Source organism: Pongo pygmaeus, chromosome 13 (assembly GCF_028885625.2).
Source record: "Pongo pygmaeus isolate AG05252 chromosome 13, NHGRI_mPonPyg2-v2.0_pri, whole genome shotgun sequence".
Taxonomy (NCBI): domain Eukaryota; kingdom Metazoa; phylum Chordata; class Mammalia; order Primates; family Hominidae; genus Pongo; species Pongo pygmaeus.
The window spans coordinates 117492684-117517473 of record NC_072386.2 but is presented as its reverse complement, the minus strand read 5'-3'; the positions used below and the strand labels follow the sequence as shown (position 1 = coordinate 117517473).

At 42.2% G+C, this 24790-nt stretch overlaps 1 protein-coding gene across 3 annotated transcripts in view; it reads right to left on the bottom strand.

Annotated features, from left to right (window-relative positions):
- The window catches only part of ZBTB43 (zinc finger and BTB domain containing 43), a 32898-nt gene extending 9354 nt beyond the window's left edge, over positions 1–23544 (bottom strand). The window contains exons 1-2 of one of the 3 annotated variants that reach the window (XM_054501684.1): positions 23377–23544; positions 19586–19708 (exon numbers count right to left, since the gene is read on the bottom strand). The gene's annotated coding sequence lies outside the window, so the exon portion shown is untranslated. Of the gene's footprint in view, positions 1–19585; positions 19709–20585 lie in introns of all 3 variants that reach the window. The other 2 variants (XM_063649930.1, XM_054501685.2) reach the window with 2 other exon arrangements.
- Positions 23545–24790: the final 1246 nt, after the last annotated feature.

The window sequence follows — 24790 nt, the reverse complement described above, 5'->3', positions numbered from 1 at the left end:
GTAAATTCAGGAAGTTAACTTTATCCTATGTTGCGATTTTTTTTTTTCAGTTAGCTGATTCTATAGATTTTTTTGCTAAGATGAAATTTACATAAAATAAGTACTCTGCTTTTACTCTTTGCTCCAGGGTTTGTGTCAGATATAGGAGGGCATTCACACCTCCAAAATTATTATTATTATTAATTTTTTTTTTTTTAGAGGTGGGGTCTCACTGTGTTGCCCAGGCTGGTCTGAAACTCCTGGGCTCAAGCAATCCTCCTGCCTCGGCCTCCCAAAGTGCTGGGATTACAGGTGTAAGCCATTGCATCTGGCCCAAAATTATTTTTGAAAATAAAAATGAAGGCCGGGCATAGTGGCTTACACCTGTAATCCCAGCACTTTGGGAGGCCCAGGCAGGCGGATCGTGAGGTCAGGAGATCGAGACCATCCTGGCTAACACGGTGAAACCCTGTCTCTACTAAAACTACAAAAAAATAGCCGGGCGTGGTGGCGGACGCCTGTAGTCCCAGCTACTCAGGAGGCTGAGGCAGGAGAATGGCCAGAACCTGGGAGGCAGAGCTTACAGTGAGCCGAGATCACGCCACTGCACTCTAGCCTGGGCTCTAGCCTGGGCGACAGAGCGAGACTCCGTCTCAAAATAAATAAAATAAATAAATAAATAAATAAAACCTTTAATACATGGGAGTTTATTTTGGCATGAAGAGTAAGGTTGGGACCCAGCCCTTTTTCCTCCAAAATGGCTAGCCTATTTTTCTAACACTGTTTGTCAAATAACCTATGTTTCTTCATAAAGTTCAAGTATCTGTTGCGGAATTCTTTTTTTTTGTTTGTTCTGAGATGGAGTTTTGCTCTTGTTGCCCAGGCTGGAGTGCAATGGCACGATCCGCCTCCCAGGTTCAAGCGATTCTCCTGACTCAGCCTCCCAAGTAGCTGGGATTACAGGCATGCGCCACCACTCCCGGCTAATTTTGTGGTTTTTTTTTTTTTTAGTAGAGACGGGGTTTCTCCATGTTGGTCAGGCTGATCTCCAACTCCCGACCTCAGGTAATCTGCCTACCTCAGCCTCCCAAAGTGCTGGAATTACAGGTGTGAGCCACCTCGCCCAGCCTGTGTGGTGGAATTCTAAATGACTGAGAATAATACATTTAAAATCAGTTCTAAAAAAATAAATGCCACAAGGGAGGTTATGGAAAATGGTGGAGTCAGAAGCTCCATGGGTTGGTTCCTCCACCAATACAGTCAGGAAGCTGAAAAAATGATCAAAATCATGATTTCAGGACTCTGGAAGCAGATCAGACACTCACAGCAACTAAGAGAGTGCTGGATGAAGGGAGGCTGCTGAAGCTCAGAAGAGATCAGTGTGCATAAATCCCCATTCCGCAGCCCTGCCACACACAGCCTGCAGGAAGGTGGCCTGTGTTCCCACCGCAGCTGGCTCATACAAGAGGAGGGGGGTGGAGGAAGGACCTTGTCCTCCAAAAATGTGTGGTTGTGCATTTTGGCCAGTCTGGCAAACCCGCTCAGCTTTGTTTTGGCCCCCTCAGGCTGCAGTGGTTTCCCTGGTGGCACCTACCACAAGATTTAAAACACCTACACCTACATCTATACACGCACACACACAGATCCAGACATTTAAGGAAATCTACCTGGTCACAGGCTGGCTGCATGTATAAGAGAAAAAAAAACTTGAGCAACTACATGCAACAAGGAATACAGACTTTACAAAACAGGAAAAGTCATTGTGCAAACAGAAAACTAACCTCACCAAGTCACAAAAGCAATCCCTGAGGAGGCGGAGAATCTGATTTCCAGAGTTACCACAATATCATACTCCAAATGTCCAGTTCTCAACAAGAAAGTAAAAGCATACAAAGAAAAAGGAATATACAGTACATTCACAGGAAAAAGAATTAGAAACTGTCCCTGCGGAAACACGAACACTAGAATCACAAGTCTCAGAGGTTAAATCCACTGTTTTAAATATGCTCAAAGAACAAAAGAAAATGATGAATAAAGAAAATCAGGAGAACGATGTCAATAAGGAGACAGAAACTATAAAAAGGGGCCAGGAGGCTGGGCGCGGTGGCTCACGCCTGTAATCCCAGCACTTTGGTAAGCCGAGGTGTGAGGATCACGAGGTCAGGAGATCAAGACCCTCCTGGCTAACACGGTGAAACCCTGTCTCTACTAAAAAATACAAAAAATTAGCCAGGCATGGTGGCGGGCGCCTGTAGTCCCAGCTACTGGGGAGGCTGAGGTGGGAGAATGGCGTGAACCCAGGAGGTGGAGCTTGCAGTGAGCTGAGAACGTGCCACCGCACTCCAGCCTGGGAAACGAAGTGAGATTCCGTCTAAAAAAAAACAAAAAACAAAAAACAAAAAGGCAGGGGGGGCCAGGAGTGGTGGCTCACGCCTGTAATCTCAGCACTTTGGAAGGTCAAGGTGGGCGGATCACTTGAGGTCAGGAGTTCGAGACCAGCCTGGCCAACATAGTGAAACTCCATCTCTACAGAAAATATAAAACTTGGCTGCGCATGGGCCGGGCATGGTGGCTCATGCCTGTAATCCCAGAACTTTGGGAGGCCGAGATGGGTGGATCACCTGAGGTCAGGAGTTCCAAAACAGTCTTCAACATGGTGAAACCCCATCTCTACTAAAAATACAAAAATAAGCTGGGCGTGGTGGTGGGCGCCTGTAATACCAGCTACTTGGGAGACTGAGGCAAGAGAATTGCTTGAACCTGGGAGGTGGAGGTTGCAGTGAGCCAAGATTGCTCCACTGCACTCCAGCCTGGGCAACAAGAGCGAAACTTCGTCTCAAAAAAAAAAAAAAAATTGGCCGGGCATGGTGGCACGAGCCTGTAGTCCCAGCTACCCAGGAGGCTGAGGCATGAGAATCGCTTGAGCCCAGGAGGCGGGAGGTTGCAGTGAGCTGAGATGGCACCACTGCACTTCAGCCTGGGCGACAGAGTGATGCTCCATCTCAAAAAAAAAAAAATTATAAAAAGAAACCAAATGGAAAAAGCTGGAGCTGAAAAGTGCAACGATGCATTACGGGCTGAAATGCATTTCCCCTGCTGCCCCTCAGTTCACACACTGAAGCTGTAATGCCCTGTACCACAGAGTCTGGCTATATTTACAAGTAGAACCTTTAGGAGGTGATTAACCTAAATGAGGCCATTTAGATGTGCCCTAACACAGTATGATGGGTGTCCCTATAAGGTGAGATTTGGACACACACAGAGACACTAGGTATGCACAAGCACAAAGAAAAGACTCTGTATGGGCCCAATGAGAAGGAGGCCGTCTGCAAGCTGAGGAAGAAGGCCACAGAAGAACCCAAACCTGCTAACATCTTGATCACAGACTGCCCACTTCCAGAACTGTGAGAAAATACATTTCCATTGTTTAAGCTACCCAGCCTGTAGTATTTTGTTACCGTAGCCCTGGCAAACTAATACAAGCTGAAATTACTTGTTCATAAGAGGGAGTTCAATGGCATGCTTGAGCAGGCAGAAGGAAAAAAAAATCAACAAACTCAAAGATAAGGTAAATAAAATCCAGTTGAGGAGCAGAAAGAAAGAAGAATGAAGAAAAATGGGCTGGGCACAGTCGCTCATGCCTGTAATCCCAGCACTCTGGGAGGCTGAGGTGGGAGGATCGCTTGAGCCCAGGAGTTCGAGACCAGCCTGGGCAACATAGTGAGAACCTGTCTCTACCCAAAATACAATAGCCAGGCATGGTGGCATGCATCTATAGTCCCAGCTATACAAGAGGCTGAGGTGGGAGGATCGCTTGAGTACAGGAGGTTGAGGCTGCAGTGAGCCATGTTCACGTCACTATACTCCAGCCTAGGTGACAGAGTGAGACCCTGTCTCAAAAACAACAACAACAACAAAAGAAAAATGAATACAACCTGAGGTGCCTGTGGGACACCATCATACATATCATGGGAGTTCCAGAAGTAGAGGCACAGAAAAGGGCTGAAAAACAATTTGAAGAAATATATAATGGTCAAACACTTCTAAAAACTGATAAAAGATTTGAATCTACACATTCAAGAAGCTCAACAAACTCTAGGCAGGATAAACACACATTATAGTCAAATTGTAGAAAGAGCCAAAGCCATAGAGAATCTTGAAAGCTGCAAGAGAGAAGCTCCTAGTCACGTAAAAGAGATCCTCACTAAAATTAACAGCTAATTTTTCATCAGAAACCATAAGCAGAAACCATATGGAGGCCATAGGCAGCAGGACAATCTATTTAAAGCGCTTAAAAAAAGAAATCTGTCAATTAAGATCTGGCAAAAGTATCCTTTCAAGAATGAAGGAGAAACTAAGACATTCCCAGAGAAACAAAAGCTAAAGATGTTCACTACCTGTAGACTTGCTCTACAAGAAATGCTAAAGGGGTCCTTCAGGCTGAGATAAAAGAACACTAGACAATTAAAAGCCACATAAAAAAGCAAAGATCGCTGGTAAAGGTTAACTACTTAGGTAAATATATAAGTCACCACTGGTTGGGCTCAGTGGCTCATGCCTATAATCCCAGCACTTTGGAAGGCCAAGGCAGGTGGATCATTTGAGTCAGAAGTTGTGATCAGCCTGGTCAACACGGTGAAACCCCATTTCTACTAAAAAAACAAAAATCAGCCAGATGTGGTGGTGCGCACCTGTAATCTCAGTTACTCGGGAGGCTGAGGCAGTAGAATTGCTCGAACCCAGGAGGTGGAGGTTGCAGTGAGCGGAGATCGCGCCACTGCACTCCAGCCTGGGCAACAGAGTGAGACTCTGTCTCAAAAAAAAAAAAAAAAAAAAAAAAAGCCATCATTGTTGTACTTTTGGTTTATAATTCTTTTGTTTCTATATGATTTAAAAGGCTAATGAATGCATAAAACAATAATTATAAATTTATGTTAATATACATATTATACAATATATAAAGATATAATCAGTGACAATGACAACATGAAGGTGAAGGGACAGGAGATAACTTTGCTGTGACTGTACTAAACCTAATTTGGTACTATTCAAGGTAAGTTGTTAAAAGTTTAAAATGTTAATTGCAAACCCCAAAGTAACTACTAAGAAAATAACTAAAAACATACACAAAAAGAAGAGAATCAAAATGGTTTACTGCCAAACAAACCCAAAACCCCTAAATAATAAAAAGTAGGATGGGGGCAATAATTGAAGAACTGAGGAATAAAAAACATGTAAGACATCCAGAAAACAAATAGCTAAATTGTAAAGTGAATCTTTCCTTGTCAGTAACTGGATTAAAAACGACTCATCTACATGCAGTCTACAAGAGACTCACTTTAGTGTATGTGCTGCCGAGGTGAGCATGAGACTCACTTTAGATATAATGACACAAAGAGGCTGAAAGCGAAAGGATGAAAAAAGATATTCCAGGTAAGCGCAACAAAAAATGGCCTGAGATGGCTATATTATTAGAAATGATCGATTTTAAGTCAAAAAAGGTTACAAGAGACAAAGAATTATCATGTTGAGTAAAAAGGTTCAATCTATCAAGAAAATATAACAATTATAAACATATACACACCTAGCAAAATAACTCTAAAATATACGAAGTAAAAGTGGATAAAATTGAAGGAAGAAATAGACAGTTCTATAATAATAGGTGGAGACTCCAATACCCCACTTTCAAGAATTGATAGAAAAAAGCAGACAGAAGATCTATAAGGAAATAGAAGACTTGAACAACATTATAAACCAGTTAAGCCTGCTATAAAGACATATACAGGCATACCTCAGAGATATTGTCGGTTCAGTTCAAGAACACCGCAATAAAGCAAACAGCATAATAAAGTGAGCCACATAAATTTTGGTATCCCAGTGCATATAAAAGTAATGCTTACACCATACTGTAGTCTATTAAGTGTGCAATAGCATTATGTCTAAAAAAAAAACCAATGTACTCACCTTAATTTAAAAATACTTTATTGCTAAAAAAATGCTAACAATCATCTGAGCCTTCAGCCAGTTGTAATCCCTTTGCTGGTAGAGGGTCTTACCTTGAATGGATGGCTGCTGACTGATCAGGGTGGTGACTGCTGAAGGGTAGGGTGGCTGTAGCAATTTCTTTCTTTTTTGTTTCCCAAGATAGGGTCTCGCTCTGTTGCCCAGGATGAAATGCAGTGATGTGATCACGGTTCACTGCAGCCTGGACCTCCTGGGCTCAAGCAATTCTCCTGCCTCAGCCTCCCAAGGAGCTACAGGCAAGCATCACCATGTTCAGCTAATTTTTGTATTTTTTGTAGACAGGGTCTCACCATGTTGCCCAGGATGGTCTTGAGCTCCTGGGCTCAAGCAATCCGCCTGCCTCAGCCTGCCAAAGTGCTAGAACTACAAGCATGAACCACCGTGCCTGGCCTGCCAATTTCTTAAAATAAGACAACAGTGAAGTTTGCCACATCAATTGATTCTTTCACAGAAGATTTCTCTGTAGCATGCAATGCTGTTTGATAACATTTTGCCCACAGAACTTCTTTCACAAAATTTGAGTCAATCTTTTTAAATCCTGCTGATGCTTTATCAATAAAGTTTATATTCTAAATCAGGGGTGTCCAATTTTTTGGCTTCTCTGAGCCACAGTGGAAGAACTGGACTGCACATAAAACACACTAACACTAACCATAGCAGATGAGCTTTAAAAAATAAAAAACCTCGGCCGGGCATGGTGGCTCACACCTGTAACCCCGCATTTTGGGAGGCCAAGGCGGGCAAGCACCTGAGGTCAGGAGTTCGAGACCAGCCTGGCCAACATGGTGAAACCCTGTCTCTACTAAAAATACAAAAATTAGCCGGGTGTGGTGGTGGGCGACTGTAATCGCTTGGGAGGCTAAGGCAAGAGAATTGCTTGAACCTGGGAGATGGAGGTTGCAGTGAGCCAAGATCGTGACATTGCACTCCAGCCTGGGCGACAAGAGAGAAACTCTGTCTCAAAAAAAAAAAAAATCTCATGTTTTAGGAAAGGTTACAAATTTGTGTTGGGTCACATTCAAAGCTGTCCTGGGCCACAGGTTAGAAAAACTTACTCTAAATCCTTTGTTGTCAATATGTTCACACCATCTTCACCAGGAGTAGAGTCCATTTCAAGAAATCACTTTCTTTGCTCATCCGTAAGAAGCAACTTCTCATCCACTCAAGTTTTATCATGGCTTTGCAATAATTCAGTCCCATCTTCAGGATCCACTTCTAATTCTATTTCTTACTATTTCTGCTACATTTCCAATTAATTCCTCCACTCAAGTCTTGAGCCCCTCAAAGTCATCCATGAGGGTTGGAATCAACTTCTGTTAATGCTGATATTTTCATTTCCTCCCACCAATCACAAATGTTCTTAATGGCATCTAGAATAGTGAATCCTTTCTAAAACTTTTTTTTGTGTTTTTTTCTTTTTTTGAAAGACAGAGTCTTGCCCTGTTGCCCAGGCTGGAGTGCAGTGGCGCGATTCCAGCTCACTGCAACCTCTGCCACCCGCCTTCAAGCAATTCTCCTGCCTCAGCCTCTCGAGTAGCTGGGATTACAGGCATGTAACACCACGCCACCACACTAATTTTTGTATTTTTTTAGTAGAGACAGGGTTTCACCATGTTGGCTAGGCTGGTCTCAAACTCCTGACCTCAAGTGATTCACCCACCTTGGCCTCCCAAAGTGCTGGGAGTTACAGGTATGAGCTACTGTGCTGCCTCCAAAACATTTTCAATTTACTTTGCCCAGAGATCCATCAGAGTGTCAGAAGAATCACTATCAACAGCAGCTATAGTAGCTATAGCCTTACAAAATATCCTTTTTTTTTTTTTTTTTTTTGAGATGGGGGTCTCACTTTGTCACCCAGCCTGCAGTGCAGTGGTGCGACTGTGGCTCACTGAAGCCTCGACTCTCTGGCTCAGGTGATGCTCCCACCTCTGCCTCCTGGGTAGGTGGGACTACAAGTGCATGACACCATGCTTCGCTAATTTTTTGCATTTTCGGTATAGATAGGGTTTTGTATGCTGCTCAGGTTGGTCTTGGACCCCTAGGCTTAAGCAATCCACCTGCCTTGACCTCCCAAAGTGCTAGGATTACAGGTGTGAGCTGCTGCACCTGGCTCAAAATGTATTTCTTAAATAATAAGACTTGAAAATTGAAATTACTCCTTGCTCCATGGGCTGCAGAATGGACGTTGTATTAGCAGGCATGAAAACAATACTAATGTCCTTGTATATCTCCATCAGAGCTCTTGGGTGACCAAGTGCCTTCTCAATGAGCAGTAATGTTTTGTAAAGAATCTTTTTCTGAGCAGTAGGTCTCAACAGTGGGCTTAAAATATTCAGTAAAGCATTCTGTAATCAGGCTGTCTCCAAGCTTTCACTGTGCCATCTATAGAGCACAGGCAGAGTATACTTAGCCTAAGTCTTAAGGGCCCTAGGATTTTGGGAATGGTACCTGAGCAGTGGCCTCAACTTAAAGTTACCAGCTGCATTAGCCCCTAATGAGAGAGTTATAGCCTGTCTTTTGAAGCCAGGCATTGTCTTCTCCTCTCTAGCTATGGAAGTCATAGATGGCATCTCCTTCCAATAGAAGGCTTTTTCATCTACATTGAAAATCTGTGGTTTAGTGCAGCCATCTTTACCAATTATCTTAGCTGGATTTTCTAGATAGCTTGCTATAGTTTCTACATTAGCACTTGCTGCTTCACCTTGCACTTTTACATTATGGAGACATTCCTTTCCTTAAACCTCATAAACCAACCTCTGCTAGCTTCAAACTTTTCTTCTGCAGTTTCCTTACCTCTCTCACAGCCTTCAGAGAAATGAAGAGAGTTAGGGTCTTCTTCTGACGGCTTTGGCTTAAAGGAATGTTGTGGTTGGTATGATCTTCCATCCAGACCACTAAAACTTTCTCCATATCAGCATTAAGGCTGCCACTTTCTTATCATTCATGTGTTCATTAGAGTAGCACTTTTCCTTTGCATTCACAATTTGGCTGTTTAGAGCAAGAAGTCTAACTTTTGGCTTATGTTTGCTTTTGATATGCCTTCCTCACTAAGCTTAGTCATTTCTAGCTTTTGATTTCAAGTAAGAAGCATATGACTCTTCCTTTCACTTAAACACCAGGCCATTGTAGGTTTATTAATTGGCCTAATTTCAAGTGGTTGTGTATGAGGTAATAGGGAGGCCTGAACAGAGGGGGAAAGATGGGGGAATGGTGGGTCAGTGGAGTAGTCAGAACACACATTTATTGACTAAGTTTGCTGTCCCTTATGGGTGTGGCTTGTGGTGCCTCAAAACAATTACAATAGTAACATCAAAAAATTACTGATCAAAGATCACCATAACAGATGTAATAATGAAAAGTTCTGAAATATTGCAAGAACTGCCAAAATATGACACAGAAACACAAAGTAAACAAGTCAACAGGAAAAATGATGCTGATAGACTTCCTTAATGCAGAGTTGCCACAGACTATCTATTTGTTTAAAAAAAAAATGCAATATCCATGAAGCACAAAATGAGGTATGCCTGTATAGGACACGTCAGCCACCAAGTGCACAGAGGACATTCTCCAGGATAGATCATGTGTTAGACCATAAACAAGTCTTAATACACTTAACAAGACTGAGTCTTTTTAAAAATACAAAGTATTTTTCTAACCACAATGAAATGAATGTGGCAATCAATAAGAGAGAAAACTGAAAAACTAATAAATATGTGGAAATTAAACAATACCCTTAAAGGCCTATAACTGTCAAGGACATTGACTCAATAAAGAAAAGATCCTAACCTGATGTCTTCACTGGTAAATTCTAACAAACATTTAAAGAACTGACACCAATCCTTCTCAAACTTTTCTAAAACACTGAAGGGGAAGGACCACTTCCTAACTCATTCTATAAGATCAGGAGTGCCCTCTGATATGAAAGGCAGACAAAAACACTACACAAAAACTATAGACCAATATCCCTTATGAACACTGGAGTAAATATCAACAAAATACTACCAAACCAAATTAAGTGGCATATTAAAAAAATTATACACTACCAGCAAATGGGATTTCTTCCTGGAATGCAAGGATAGTTCAACATATGAAATCAATCAATGTAACACAGCACATTAACAGAATGAAGACAAAAAAACACATAAAACACATATCATCTCAACTGATATAGAAAAAGCATCTGACAAAATTCAGCACCCTTTTGTGACAAAAACACTCAAGAAGCTGGGTGTGGTGGCTCATGCCTGTAACCCTAGCAATTTGGGAGGCCGAGGTGGGTGGATTGCTTGGGCTCAGGAGTTTGAGATCAGTCTGGGCAGTATGGTAAAACCCTGTCTCTACACAACGGCCATGTGTGGTGGCTCTCATCTGCAATCCCAGCTACTTGGGAGGATCACTTGAGGCCAGAAGTTTGAATCCAGCCTGGATGACACAGCAAGATCTTGTTTCTAAATATATACATATATTTTTTTAATTAGCCAGGCATAGCGGTGCACAGCTGTAGTCCCAGCTACTTGGGAGACTGAGGCAAGAGGACCATTTGAGTCCAAGAGTTTTAGGCTAAAGTGAGCTGTGATCCCACCACTGTAGTCCAGCCTGGGTGACAGAGGGAGATTCTGTCCAAAAAGGAAAAAAAAAAAAAAAAAGAAAAAGAAAAAAACTACAAAACACCGCTGAAATAAATTAAAGGCACAAATAAATAGAATCCCATGTTGTTTATGGATTGGAAGACATAATATTGTTAAGATAACAATACTACCCAAAGCAATACACAGATTCAAACCAAGCCCTATCAAAAATCCTTGCCCTTAACTTTGGGTGAATATGGCATTTCTCCATATTCTCTGACCTGCAACACGCTATTCTACAGGTTTTCCTATTACAAACTCATAGGCAATTGTGACCTATACTGAGAGCATAGCTGTTGTTTCAGTTATTTAGATGATGTCATTGAAGTAATTAATTAGCTCACTAAAAAACCTCATGGGGCCGGGCGCAGTGGCTCACGCCTGTAATCCCAGAACTTTGGGAGGCCGAGGTAGGCGGATCACAAGGTCAGGAGATCGAGACCATCCTGACTAACACAGCAAAACCCCGTCTCTACTAAAAATACAAAATAATTAGCCGGGCGTGGTGGCAGGCACCTGTAGTCGCAGCTACTCGGGAGGCTGAGGCAGGAGAATGGCGTGAACCTGGGAGGCAGAGCTTGCAGGGAGCTGCGATCGCGCCACTGCACTCCAGTCTGGGTGACAGAGCGAGACTCCGTCTCAAAAAAAAAAACCAAAAACTTCATGGAACATTATATTCAATGTATTATGGGGGACTTCAAAGACAATCAAGAAATGTCACAGTCCAGCTGGGCATGGTGGCTCATGCCTGTAATCCCAGCACTTTGGGAGGCTGAGGTGGGCAGATCACTTGAGCCCAGGAATTCAAGACCAGCCTGGACAACATAGCAAGACCCCATCTCTACAAATATACAAAAATTAGCCAGGCATGGTGGCATGCACCTGACATCCTAGCTACTTAGGAGGCTGAAGAGGGGAAATCTCTTGAGCAGGGGAGGTCGAGGCTGCAGTGAGCTGTGTGACTGCCACCACTGCACTCCAGCCTGGGTGACAGAGAAAGACTCTGTCTCAAAAAAAAAGATATAGTGGAAATGGGGCCAAGTTGAAGGGAAACACTGGCCTGAAACTCCACTTCCTATTCCAAGCAATTCTGACAGGATCAGTAACACTCTTTCACTTGGAGTCACAGAGCTAAAAGCCAAGGACAGACAGGTCCTGCAGACTGGCAAAACTCAGAGGTGGGTGGTATTAGGATACCAAAGGTTGCACATTGCCTCGGCAGAACGAAAAAATATTAACATAAGGGGGTGGGGCTCCGTAGCCCCAGGAAGGAGGTAAAGGCATAGCCATCATTTGCCAGTTGGGCCAAAGACAACAGCGGGTCCTAGTATCCCAATTTCACCAACTGCAAAGAAAGTACACAGAGCTCAAGCTCCCCAGACAGTGCTTAAGGCCTACCGCTCCAGCCCCACTCAACTAATCCCAGATGTCAATGTGGTTCGGCCCTACCTCTAGCTTAAGAACTAAGAGCTGATTCTAACAATATTCAGGTATACAGCAAGGGACCCAAAAGCAAATTTCAGACCTGAACAGAATGTTTCCCTCTCAAGAATTAAACAAAATAAAACCAACACAGGTCTGTGGATATATTCCAGAATATCAAAAAGAAAAAAATGGCAAGAAATAGACAAAGAGTACATTTTAAACAATTTTTAAAATGTTTTTCACAAACTTCATGAAAACACAGTCTCTGAATAAAGTATAAGGAAGATGAGACAAAACAGTAGAATGATATGAAAAAAAGGGCAGACTGAATTAATGATAGGGTATCAGGAAACTAATATAGAGCAGAAATTTACACAGGCGATAAGCAGCAGAATTATAGCAGTAAAAAAATGGAATCGATAATGTGGAAGGCACTTTGGGGACCTTCTACTAAAATACAGGAAAATGAAAACAGTGAGAGAGAAGATGATAAAGCAGGAGAACAGAGAAGAGAGATCAATGTATAGCCCATTAATGTCCTTGAGAGAAAGAACCAGAGAACGTGAAATAATAAAAAATAAATTTAATTGAAGAAAACCGTCCTGAGTGGAAAACCTTGAGTATTCAGAAAAGCCTTACCTCAGTAGTGGGGACAAATTAATTCCAGACAAAATGCAGTTCTGGTCCTGCCAAACAAAGCTTAAAAACAAGCCTCAGAAGGATCAAACTGTTTCCAACTTAATTATGTTCCAGAATGAAACTTGAGAACATTTACATAATACAAAAATATCCAGCACCGAACAAGGTAAAACTCATATCTGACATCAAATTTAAACATCACCAGGCATGCCAAGAACTAGGAAAATATAACCCAGGATACTGAGATGGGGGTGGGAATCGATCAACAGAAACAGATCCAGAAATGACAGGAGATTTATACAACTGGTAGACAATTCTATATTCTATATTTTCAAGAAAGTAGAGGAAAGATTAAGCATGTTAGGTAGAGACAGGGAAACTATTGAAAAAAAAAAAAAAAAAAGAGAGCCAGAGACCCAAATAAAACATCTAGAGATTTAAAAAACAAGCATACATTGAGATGAGAATAACAACAGAATTGACACTGCAGAACATTAGTGAGCTTGAAAACATGGCAACAAAAACTTACCCAAAATAAAACATACAGAGGAAAAAAAAAGGCAAATAAAAAGGGAACAGAGTATCAGTGAGCTGTGAGGCAACTTCCAGATACCTAATGTAGACATGATTGTCGTGGGGAAGACAAAAAGTTTTATGTGATAAGCTATGAGACACATGAAAACAATATATATATATATATATATATATAGTTTTATATATTGAAAACTATATATATATAAACAATACACACACACACATTTTATACATATGTGAAAACAACAGCCAAAACTTTTTCAAATTTTATGAAAACTACGAACTCACAGACCTAAGCAGCTCAACAAACTCCAAGCACAAGAAACATGAAAAAAACTACAGCAAGGCACATCATAATCAAATCACTTAAAATCAGTGGAGAAAATCTTAAAAGCAGCCAGACCAAAAAAAGGCCCCTTGTGTACAGAGAACCTCAGAAGCAATGCGAGACAGGAGACCATTTTAAAATACTGAAATTAAGGTGGGGGAGGGGTGGAAAGGCCTGTCAACTTAGAATTCTATACCCATGAAAATATCTTCAAAATGAAGGCAAAATACTTTTTCTTTCTTTCTTTCTTTTTTTTTAAGACAGAGTCTTGCTCTGTTGCCCAGGTTGGAGTGCAGTGGTGCAATCTCAGCTCAGTGCAAGCTCCGCCTCCTGGGTTCACGCCATTCTCCTGCCTCGGCCTCCCAAGTAGCTGGGACTACAGGCGCCCACCACTATGACCGGCTAATTTTTTGTATTTTTAGTAGAGACAGGGTTTCACTGTATTAGCCAGGATGGTCTCAATCTCCTGACCTCGTGATCTACCCACCTCGGCCTCCCAAAGTGCTGGGATTACAGGCGTGAGCCACCGCACCCGGCCCAAAATACTTTTTCAGACATAGAAAAGTGGAAAGAATTTATCACCAAAAAGGTCAAAAGTAAAAAAAAAAAAAAAAAGGCAAAACAAAAGTCAAGCAACACAATACTAATATCAAAGTAAATTTCAATGTAAAAATCATCAGATAGGATGAAAGTTTATTGTTAACTGATGAAACCTATAATTCACAATGAAGTTTACTCTGTGAACTTTTATATGTCAGAGTACAATGTTAGAAAATAAGGCAACAGTAACAGAAGTGTAATTGTAGCAGGAAATACAAGTATCCCTCTTTAATTCTTAATAAATCAAGTAGGCAAAGGACAAGAATCTATAGGTTTAGACAGCTATCAATAAAGCTAATTTAATGCATTACCTATATACTCAACAAATAATACTCCTTTTCTAATGTCTGTAGGACATTTACAAAAATGATAATATACGTGGCTACAGAGAACATCAATAAATTCCCCAAAGCGGAAATGCACAGGGCATATTTGATTACACGTGACTATACAATGGATTACACAATATGATAAAACTAGAAATGTTAAAAGTAGAGGGGGAGAAGAGGACAAGGCAATAGGGTAGGAGAAAATTCATAAATTTTATATAAAACTCTGGTATCAAAATTGGCCAACAACAAAAAAAACCCTACAAGCCAATCTCATTTATTAACATAGAAAGAAAAATTATAAATCACATGGCATTCTGGTTTGTATACTTTAATCTCTTGTGGGTTTGGTACATCATAAGTATGATATGTTGAAGACACTGAGTTATTGGTCCAATCACACTAACGGCAAGATCCTAGATTATGGTGAAATTACCATCAGAAAGCCATTTCAGATCTCCCTCGGCTCTCTTCCACTCAAGACTAACCCTGGTGACACGCACAGCATTACTTGTGCTTCCTTCTACAAGTGACAATGAGTGATGGGAGATAAATCTAGAAAAAGCCGAATGAGACGTCTGCATTGGGGCAGCATTGAAAACTTCTAAGTGACGTGTTGTGAGGCATGGTTAAGGAAGGTTGATCTGCTGAAGGACTAAAGCAGGAGAAAGTCTGAAGTAGAAGCTAATTATAAGACTTCAACAAGTATAGTCTAGGTAGTAATAAAAGTAACAGTGGGGCCGGGCACGGTGGCTCACATCTTTTATCCCAGCACTTTGGGAGACTGAGGCACGTGGATCACTCGAAGTCAGGAGCTCCAGACCAGCCTGGCCAACATGGTGAAACCCTGTCTCTACTAAAAATACAAAGTTAGCCGGGCGTGGTGGCACACACCTGTAATCCCAGCTACTCGGGAGGCTGAGACAGCAGAACTGCTTGAACCTGGGAGGCGGAGGTTGCAGTGAGCCGAGATCATGCCACTGCACTCCAGCCTGGGCAACAGGAGCAAAACTACATCTCAAAAAAAAAAAAAAAAAAAAAAAAGTAACAGTGGGTATGGAAAAGGGGTGGCATTGATGAGACCGACAGAACTGGTCAGCAGGAAGATACAACAGTAGTACAAGGTACAAATGATACCATCAAGAAAGTGAACACAACACAACCCACAGAATGGGAGAATCTATTTGCAGATCACGTAACTAATGAGTGACTTGCATCCTGAATACCTCAAGAACTCTTACGACTCAATAATAAAAAGATAAGTAACCCAACTGAAAAACAGATAAAGGATCTGAAGAGACATTTCTCCAAAGAAGATATACAAATAACCAATAAGCATATGAAAACCACTCAACATCATTAGTAATTAGAAAAATGCAAATCAAAACTACAAAACATCCCTTTTCACTCACTAAAATGGCTGTGAAAAGTAAGACAGACAATAACAAGTGTTGGTGAGGATGCGTAGGGATTAGAACCCCCATACATTGCTGGTGGGCATGTAAAATGGTACAGCTACTGTGGAAAACAGTGTGACAGCACCTCAGGAAGTTAAACATAGAGTTACCAAGTAATCCAACAATTCTCCTAGGTACATACCCAAGAAAAATGAAAACATATGATGTCCACACTAAAACTTGTACATGAATGTTCATAACTGCATTATTCTTCAAAGCCAAAAAGTGAAAACCATCATAAGCTCCATCAACTTATGACTGGATAAACAAACAGGATATATCCTTAGAACAGGATGTTTGGCAATAAAAAAGAATGAAATACTGATAGATGTGACAACACGGCTGGCACTTGAAAACGTTATGCTAAATGAAAGATGTCGGACACAAAAGGCCGTATCTTGTATGACTCCATTTACATGAAATATCCAGAAGAGACAAATCCATAGAGACAGAAAGTAGATTCGTGGCTATGGGTAGAAGAAATGGGGAGCAACTGCTAATTGGGTTTCTTTGAGGGGAGACAAAAGTTCTAAAATTAGATTGTGGTGATGGGTATACAAATCTGTGAATATACTAAAAAAAAAAAACCTCTTTATTACTTATGAATTATGCCTCTGTAAAGCTGTTTAAAAAAGAGTAATGTGGCCGGGTGCGGTGGCTCACGCCGGTAATCCCAGCACTTCAGGAGGCCGAGGCGGGTGGATCACAAGGTCGGGAGTTCGAGACCAGCCTGACTAATATGGTGAAACCCCGTCTCTACTAAAAACACAAAAATTAGCTGGGTGTGGTGGTGGGTGCCTGTAGTCCCAGCTACTCGGGAGGCCGAGGCAGAAGAATCACTTGAACCCAGGAGGCGGAGGTTGCAGTGAGCCGAGATTACCCCACTGCACTCCAGCCTGGGCGACAGAGTGAGACTCCACCCCAAAAAAATAGAAATAAATAAAATAAAGCGTAATGCAAGGCAAACTGATGTACCAATGCCAACTTTGAATTTCATGACTGAGTGACTAGGAAAATGTCATCATTAATAGGAAATAACAGCAACTACTATTTATGACATACATATACAAATATATAAACTGCTTGATACAGACATTGTACAAAGTCTATGCAAAGCACTTTATATGTTCTGTCTCACTTAATCTTCACAGCAACCCACTCAATAGGTATTTTTTACTTCCATTGTACAGAATTGGAGATAGACAAAAAAGCTAAGCAACTTAAGGTCATATAACTGGTAAGCAGTAAAATTGAGATTTAAATCCAAAGTACTTGTTCAGGCCCACTATAGCTTAAGAGGTGGAAAGAAAAGGTGAATATAATTTTTTCTTTTTTTTTGAGATGGAGTCTCTCTGTCGCCCAGGCTGGAGGGCAGTGGCGCCACTTCAGCTCACTGCAACCTCCGCCTCCCAGGTTCAAGCGATTCTCCTGCCTCACCCTCCTGAGTAGCTGGGACCACAGGTGCGTGACACCACGCCCAGCTAATTTTTGTGTTTTTAGTAGAGATGGGGTTTCACCATGTTGGCCAGGTTGGTCTCGAACTCCCGACCCTCAGGTGATCCGCCCACCTCGGCCTCCCAAAGTGCTGGGATTACAGGCGTGAGCCACCGTGCCTGGCTGTGAATATCATTATAGTTTGAGAGTATGGAAAGTAAATGTGAATATCATTTTCACAAATAATCTAAATAATTTTATTATATACAATGCATTCACAAACTTTAGCACGCTGACCATCCTTAGACTTAAGATGGCCCAAGCCAGGCATGGTGGCTCACGCCTGTAATCCCAGTACTTTGGGAGGCCGAGGTGGGCGGATCACCAGGTCAAAAGATGGAGACCATCCTGGCCAACATGGTGAAACCCCTTCTCTACTAAAAATACAAAAAAAAATTAGCTGTGCATGGTGGCCCACGCCTGTAGTCCCAGCTACCCGGGAGGCTGAGGCAGGAGAATCACTTGAACCCGGGAGACAGAGGTCGCACTGAGCCGAGATCTCGCCACGCACTCCAGCCTGGGTGAGAGCGCGAGACCCCATCTCAAAAAAAAAAAAAAAAAAAAAAAAGACAGCTGGGCACAGTGGCTCATGCCTGTAATCCCAGCACTTTGGGAGCACAAGGCGGTGGATCACCTGTGGTCAGGAGTTTGAGACTGGCCTAGCCAACAAGGCAAAACCCTGTCTCTACTAAAAATACAAAATTAGCTGGGCATGCTGGCAGACGCCTGTAATCCCAGCTACTCAGGAGGCTGAGGAAGTAAAATCTCTTGAACCTGGGAGGCAGAGGTTGCAGTGAGCAGAGATTCTGCCACTGCACTCCAGCCTGGGCAACAAGAGTGAGACTCCATCTCAAAAACAAACAAACAAACAAAAAACCTTAATAAGATACCAGCAGTTAGTGGGCCGGGCGCGGTGGCTCACGTCTGTAATCCCAGCACTTTGGGAGGCTAAGGACCGTGGATCACAAGGTCAGGAGTTCAAGACCAGCCTGGCCAAGATGGTGAAACCCCATCTCTACTAAAAATACAAAAAAATTGGCCGGGTAGGGTGGCCGGCACCTGTAATCCCAGCTACTCTGGAGGCTGAGGCAGAGAACTCCTTGAGCCTGGGAGGCGGAGGTTGCAGTGAGCTGACATCCCGACACTGCACTCCAGCCTGGGCGACAAAGCGAGACTCTGTCTCAAAAAAACAAAAAAAACAAAAAAAACAAAACAAACAAACAAAAAAAGATACCAGCAGTTTTATGTCACTTTGCACATGCATTTTATTTTTTTAATCCAATAGCAACAGTTCTAAAACTAACACACCGATGCCAGCCTGTTCCACTATGCTTCTTAAAAGCTATTGGCTTTTTTAAACGCAGATGAAGGGCAACATACTGAAGAAATCCTGAACTAGATGACCTTCAAGATTCCTTCCAACTCTGATGAGTTTAATAACAGCCACTATTTATTATTCAGCTGAGGAACTCTAAGTCAAATTTTATACGTGATATAAACACCGATTAAACATCCTAAAAACACAGATGACAGCAATATAATAGGGAAGCAGATCCACCAGCTACTTATTGTGAAGTCCTTCAGAGATTTCTTTAATCAGAGCATATGGTAACTTGCATGCTTACTATAGAAAGCATATTTAAACATAGTAAATGTTGCTTCAGTAAATTTAAAGCCTGGCACAAATGTACAAAAATACCAATACCCTATGCCTACTCTTTAGTGAAATGCTTTAGAGTTCACAAAGCACACTATGTAAACCTGCATTGTGCAACACTCCTGTATCATTGCATCCTTTTGAAATATGAGTAAAGTGAAGCTCAAATTAAAAGACCTGCTGGTGGTTACACATCTCAGAAATGGCATGTCAGGATTCAAACAGCAGTATAACTCCAAATCTAACATTTTTCTAAGTTAAAAAAAAAAAAATCACTTGGCAGAAAAATTTATCTGACATTAAATGTTCTATCAGTGCAAAGTATGGCATTGGTGGGCCTTAGAAGGTCTAACATCGCTTCAGAAGAGAAGGAAGAATCTTCTGGTCTAGAGGAATTAAAAATCTTAACAAAATACATTATTATTTCTGCTAAAAGAGAAATTACAGTAAGCAATTTTAAAAATGGTATCATGAGCAAGTTTATAGCTTACCTAATGCAAAGCTGTATTCCTGGGATAAAGTTCCTTATGCCATGGCCATCGAAAAGCAATATGAATAGAATGAGGAAGAAGAACCCATTTCAGTTTTGCTTCAAATTAAAATCACATTGACTTCTGGAAGGAAGAGTAACAGTGAAAATGTGAAAGAGATGCTATGTACATATGTATTTGCTAATAAACACTAGAGATGTACATTAGTGGCAGAAAGAAAACTAATCAAGACTGGCATTTTTGGTTGTATTAAATTCCATTCTGCAACTTCGTAGCTCCTGCTTTTGTATTTTTTTAAAAAACAAACTTATTTTGTAATAATTTTAAATTTTCAAAAAAATTGAAAAGACAGTGCATAATTCCCATATACCTCTCATCCATTACTGTTGCATATTCATTAAAACTAGAAAACATGGTCAATGACTATGTAATTTTGCAGAATTAATATATCCTTTGGAAGAGTGCTATTGGTCTCCTGACCATTGTCAATCAGTATTCTTCCATTTTTTTCCTAATTAGAACACTTTAGCCAAATAACTTAGTAAAAACTATCTTAAGACGTTTTTTAAAAAAACAAGCCACCTGCTTTATGAAGTTTGATTCATGACTCCCTTCAATTTTAAGCCACGGCTGAACGTTTTACTTAAAAACTTCCAGGACAAACATTCTATTACAGCAAACTCTCTGAGATTCAAAAGAGAAGGTAACGTTCTAGAAACTAACCCCCCATTTATCGATCATCCTTCCATCGAATTTCAATAAAGCCAAGGAAATGTTTTTAACTGTACCCTCATGTGCATTACAATTCAGGATAAGAAGCTGAAATCAAGAAAGCAGAAGGCAGAAACAGCACTCATTTCAAGAAATTAACAACATATCGACAAATTTTAAAAAATATTTTTTCCTCGATATGTTACAAATAAGACAAAAGCCCCTATTCTAACTGCAAATATAAATAGAGTGAAAAGGAAAAGTTCAGGCCCAGCACAGTGGCTCACACCTGTAATTCCAGCACTTTGGGAGGCCAAGGCAGGTGGATCATTTGAAGTCAGGAGTTTGAGACCAGTCTGGCCAACATGGTGAAACTCTGTCTCTACTAAAAATACAAAAATTAGCTGTGTGTGGTGGCAGGCGCCTGTAATCCCAGCTACTCAGGACGCTGAAGCAGGAGAATCGCTTGAACCCAGGAGGTGGAGGTTGCAGTGAGCCGAGATTGCACCACTGTACTCTAGCCTGGGTGACAGGGCGAGACTCCATCTCAAAAAAACAAAACAAAACAAAAACAAAAACAAAGGAAAAAAAAGAAAAGTTCATGAAAATGATACTCTTCAATTAATTTTCAGACATGCATTTTTTCACATTTTAAAATTCCTGAAATCAGAATGTGATCACCAGGTGGCAGTTTTAATAGCTGTCACTGCCTGAGACAATGATAGAGAACTGCTGAGGTCCTCATCAATGTTCTTGATGACACAAAGGATGACACTCTAGAAAAAATATGGACACACTCTGAATTGAAAAGAGCACAGAAGAGTAGAACTTGGAATGTTAAGTTTAATGAACACTTTAACCAATGTATTCTTATTTTTCCTTTGTATATAAGCATTAGAATAGGCATTGATACCATGTTTTAGTGTCTAAGTCTAAAAGTGTTTTCAATAATAAAAAGTCTAAACGGTAAGAGTGTATTAAGCCATAGTTTAATTAGCAGGGTTTCTCTCTTCCTTGGTGGTACATGAAATAACAGCATCTAGGATTCAATTAAATAAAGTAGTAATTCAGTTGTGATATCTTATTAGAAAGCTTGATAAACTACCTTAAAGGTAAATAGACAGCTTAAATAAGAGATTTTAAAAAACGAAAAAACCACAAAGGCATCCCCTATAACAAAACTCAAGAAATAACACATAATTTTGCATTATAATAAAAGGGCTATTTTTCAACCTTATGAGTTTTCTTCCTGTGAAAAGCATAATTATCAAGTATCCTACTTAGGAGCAGATTCTTGCACTGATTCCAAGAAAGGCAGAGGGAGGACAGCCAGGGCAGAAGGTAAGTAGAAAGCCTGAGAAAGATTTTAACCAAATTCATTTAACTAAACTTTTCTAAGAACCTCAGCTGTACCCACTGCTGTAAAGAGAGTAGGAATCAATAAACACAGGTTCAACTGTGTTCCTAACAACTACAGAATGAATTTTGAAAAATTACATGTAAAAGGAGCTTATTGATTTCAGGAGTCTCTAATGAATACTGTTTTTGTTTTTTGTATTGTATAAAATATACATAAAACTTTAAGATTTAACAATTTTAAGTATTTTTAAGAGTCCTGAAATTCAGTGAAGTACACTCACAATGTTGTGCAATCATCACAACCCATTTCCAGACCTTATTCATCATCCCCCAAAACTCTGTTCTGTAACATTAAGCAATAACTCCTCTCCCCAGCCCCTGGTAAACTATTCTACTTTCCGTCTCTTAATTGGTTTATTCTAGGTACTTCATTTAAGTGCTCTCAAACAACATTGTCCTTTTGTGTGTGGTTTATTTCTCCCGTGGTACTTTTGTAAAGCAAACAATAAATTCCCAATTATTAGGTTTCTTATAATTTGACTGAAAATGCTGACACAATCTCTGAACTAAGCATGCAGTTATCCCAGAAACACTGCTACTGTTCCAGTAGCTCCAGAGACCTCAGTCTGATCCTTTCTTAGCCTGTAGACAGGCCTGTTAAACAGCTGTAACTCAAAGAGCAGGCTCCAGAGATCCCTGGAGACCATCCCGTGGTGAGTGGATGGAGCGAAGGGATTTGGGAAGCTGTACAGGCCTGAAAAACCACAGGCGAGAAAAGGAGAGGACTCATCAAGCTGCTCTGGCCCTAAAATGGGCCTCCTGTCTCCCTGACAGGCTCTCCTGCACTCTGACACTTATGTTGGGCGACACCTGTCAGAGCTGAGGCCAAACTGCGGTCGAGTCACTCAGAGTGTCACCAGTAGCAGGGAGCTTCACGGGGTCATGAGTCACCTTCCATGGCTCAGAGGTCTGGGCAGCCCTGCCCCACCCAGACAAACTCAGGAAAGAGAGACAAGAGGCAAAAACAAAGTTGGCAGAAAGAGAGAAACAGACAGATGGCCAAAAAGCCAGACTGACAGGCCCTGAATTAGAGTAAGGGCTGAGTGGCAGAGACAGGGTGAACAGACACAGAAGCAAGGTGGAGACAGACATAAAACAGGATCCAGATACCCCGACAAAGACAAAGTGGAGAGAAATATCAGGTTGACAGTGACCTAGCTGAAAGACAAAAAGGGCAGGTTACAACAGGTGACAGAGACAGCAACAGGGGTTGCTGAATGTTTTACTTAAACAGATCAGCGAAGTCCAGGCGCAGTCTTTCTCCCAGCTCGGCTCTTCAGGCCTCAGGCATTGGTGGCTCGAACCCGAGGCCGTCAAGCCGCGCCCACCCTACGCCCCGAAAGGCCAGCGGACGGACGGGGGCGGGATCTCTAAGCGCCGTGGCCGGCGGAGTTCCGCCGCCGCGAGGGTGACCTTGGGCGAGAAGCTGCCCCAAAGGCCTTGGTATCGCGGTCTGCGCGCCGTGTGGGCAGAAGACTGCGGGATTCGGAGCTGGGGCGCCGGGACCCCAACCTCCCGCGCGGGGCTTTGGTATGCCGGTCCACGGAATGGGCCTGGCGGGGCCAGCGGCGCGAGCGTCGGGGCCTGCAGAGGAGCCCTTAACTCCCCCACCGACTTCTCCTCCCCTACCCTTGCCGCCCGTGGTCCTGGCCACGCAGTACCTGCCAAGGGCTCAGCGCTCACATCCCCCGCCCAAGAGATCCTCTCTGCTGCCGGCGCAGGCCTGTTCTAGCCTCCGCTGCCGCAACAGATTCAGCCTGTGCCTTCAGCCCCCGGAAACGCTTCCCGGTCCCGCCCCCCGAACCTGACAGTGCTTCCGGGGGTGCGTCAGAGAGAAAGCGGAGTGCGCATGCGGGACTTATCGTCGGAGCTGGGCGTCGGGAAAGAGCGCGGAGGTAGTGGGCGCCTGCGCAGTACAGTCTGGAGCGGGTCAATTTTAGGGACTGACTACGCTGTTGAAAATAGGGGAGCAGATACCGAGTTCTAAACCTTCTTGAAACCTTGACATAGGCCAGGCGCGGTAGCCCACTTCTGTAATCCCAGCACTTTGGGAGGCCGAGAGGGGATGATCGCTTGAGGCTAGGAGTTCGAGACCATCCTGGCCAACATGGTGAAACCCTGTCTCTACAAAACATACAAAAATTAGCTGAGCGTGGTTGCGCGCGCCTGTAATCCCAGCTACTTGGGAAGCTGAGACAGGAGAATTGCCCGAACCCGGGAGGCAGAGGTTGCAGTGAGCCGAGATCACGCCACTGCACTCCAGCCTGGGCACAGAGCAAGACTCTTAAACAACAACAACAAAACAAACAACAACAACAAAACAAACAAAAACACCTTGACCTTCTCCGTCCCGTCTCTAAACAAACGAACGAAAACCTTGACCTCAGTTTGCCTGGCGGAGATTATCTCCAAATCCATTTCTGCCTTCACAGCACCCATCCCGCTTTTTGGCATGTAGTAGATGCTCAGTAAATGTTCAATGAAAGGACCGTGCCTTTCCGTGGGCTGCATTGTGCTGGGCACTGGGGTCACACAGATGGTGGGACAGAAACGATCTCTCTAGCCTCCAATTCTCCCACTCCCTCCCAAAACCCTCCATACCTCTTCTCGCCCCTTTCTTCCCCACTGCCCCACCATGTTAGTGTAGAAGAGAGATAGGTCTTTAGCAGTGGGACTCTTACCTTTGGACCCGTTTACAGACCAAGTGCTCTCTTTGTAGAAGAACTAATTTATACCTGAAATCCAGGCAGCTGAAGAGATGTGGTCATAATGCCTTCTGGATTTAGGGTGGATGTTCTCGTGGGGCCTGACATGCCCGTTTGATATTGTCTGTCTCAGTTTAAGCTGATTGGTTTCCCAGCTGTTATTCCTGTCTTGCTTGTTGTTGGGCCCTAGGACACAGGAGTGTAGCTTTCCTAGAGAATTCTACCAAAAAAAAATTTTTTTTCTAGAAAACAAAATGAAAGAAAACAAATATGGAAGCACAGAAATGGGAATGGATGCAGAACAGCTTGTCAAAGATTCTACTTCAAACATGTATGCTCCAGCTCCCCCGCCTTGTTTTTTTTTTTTTTT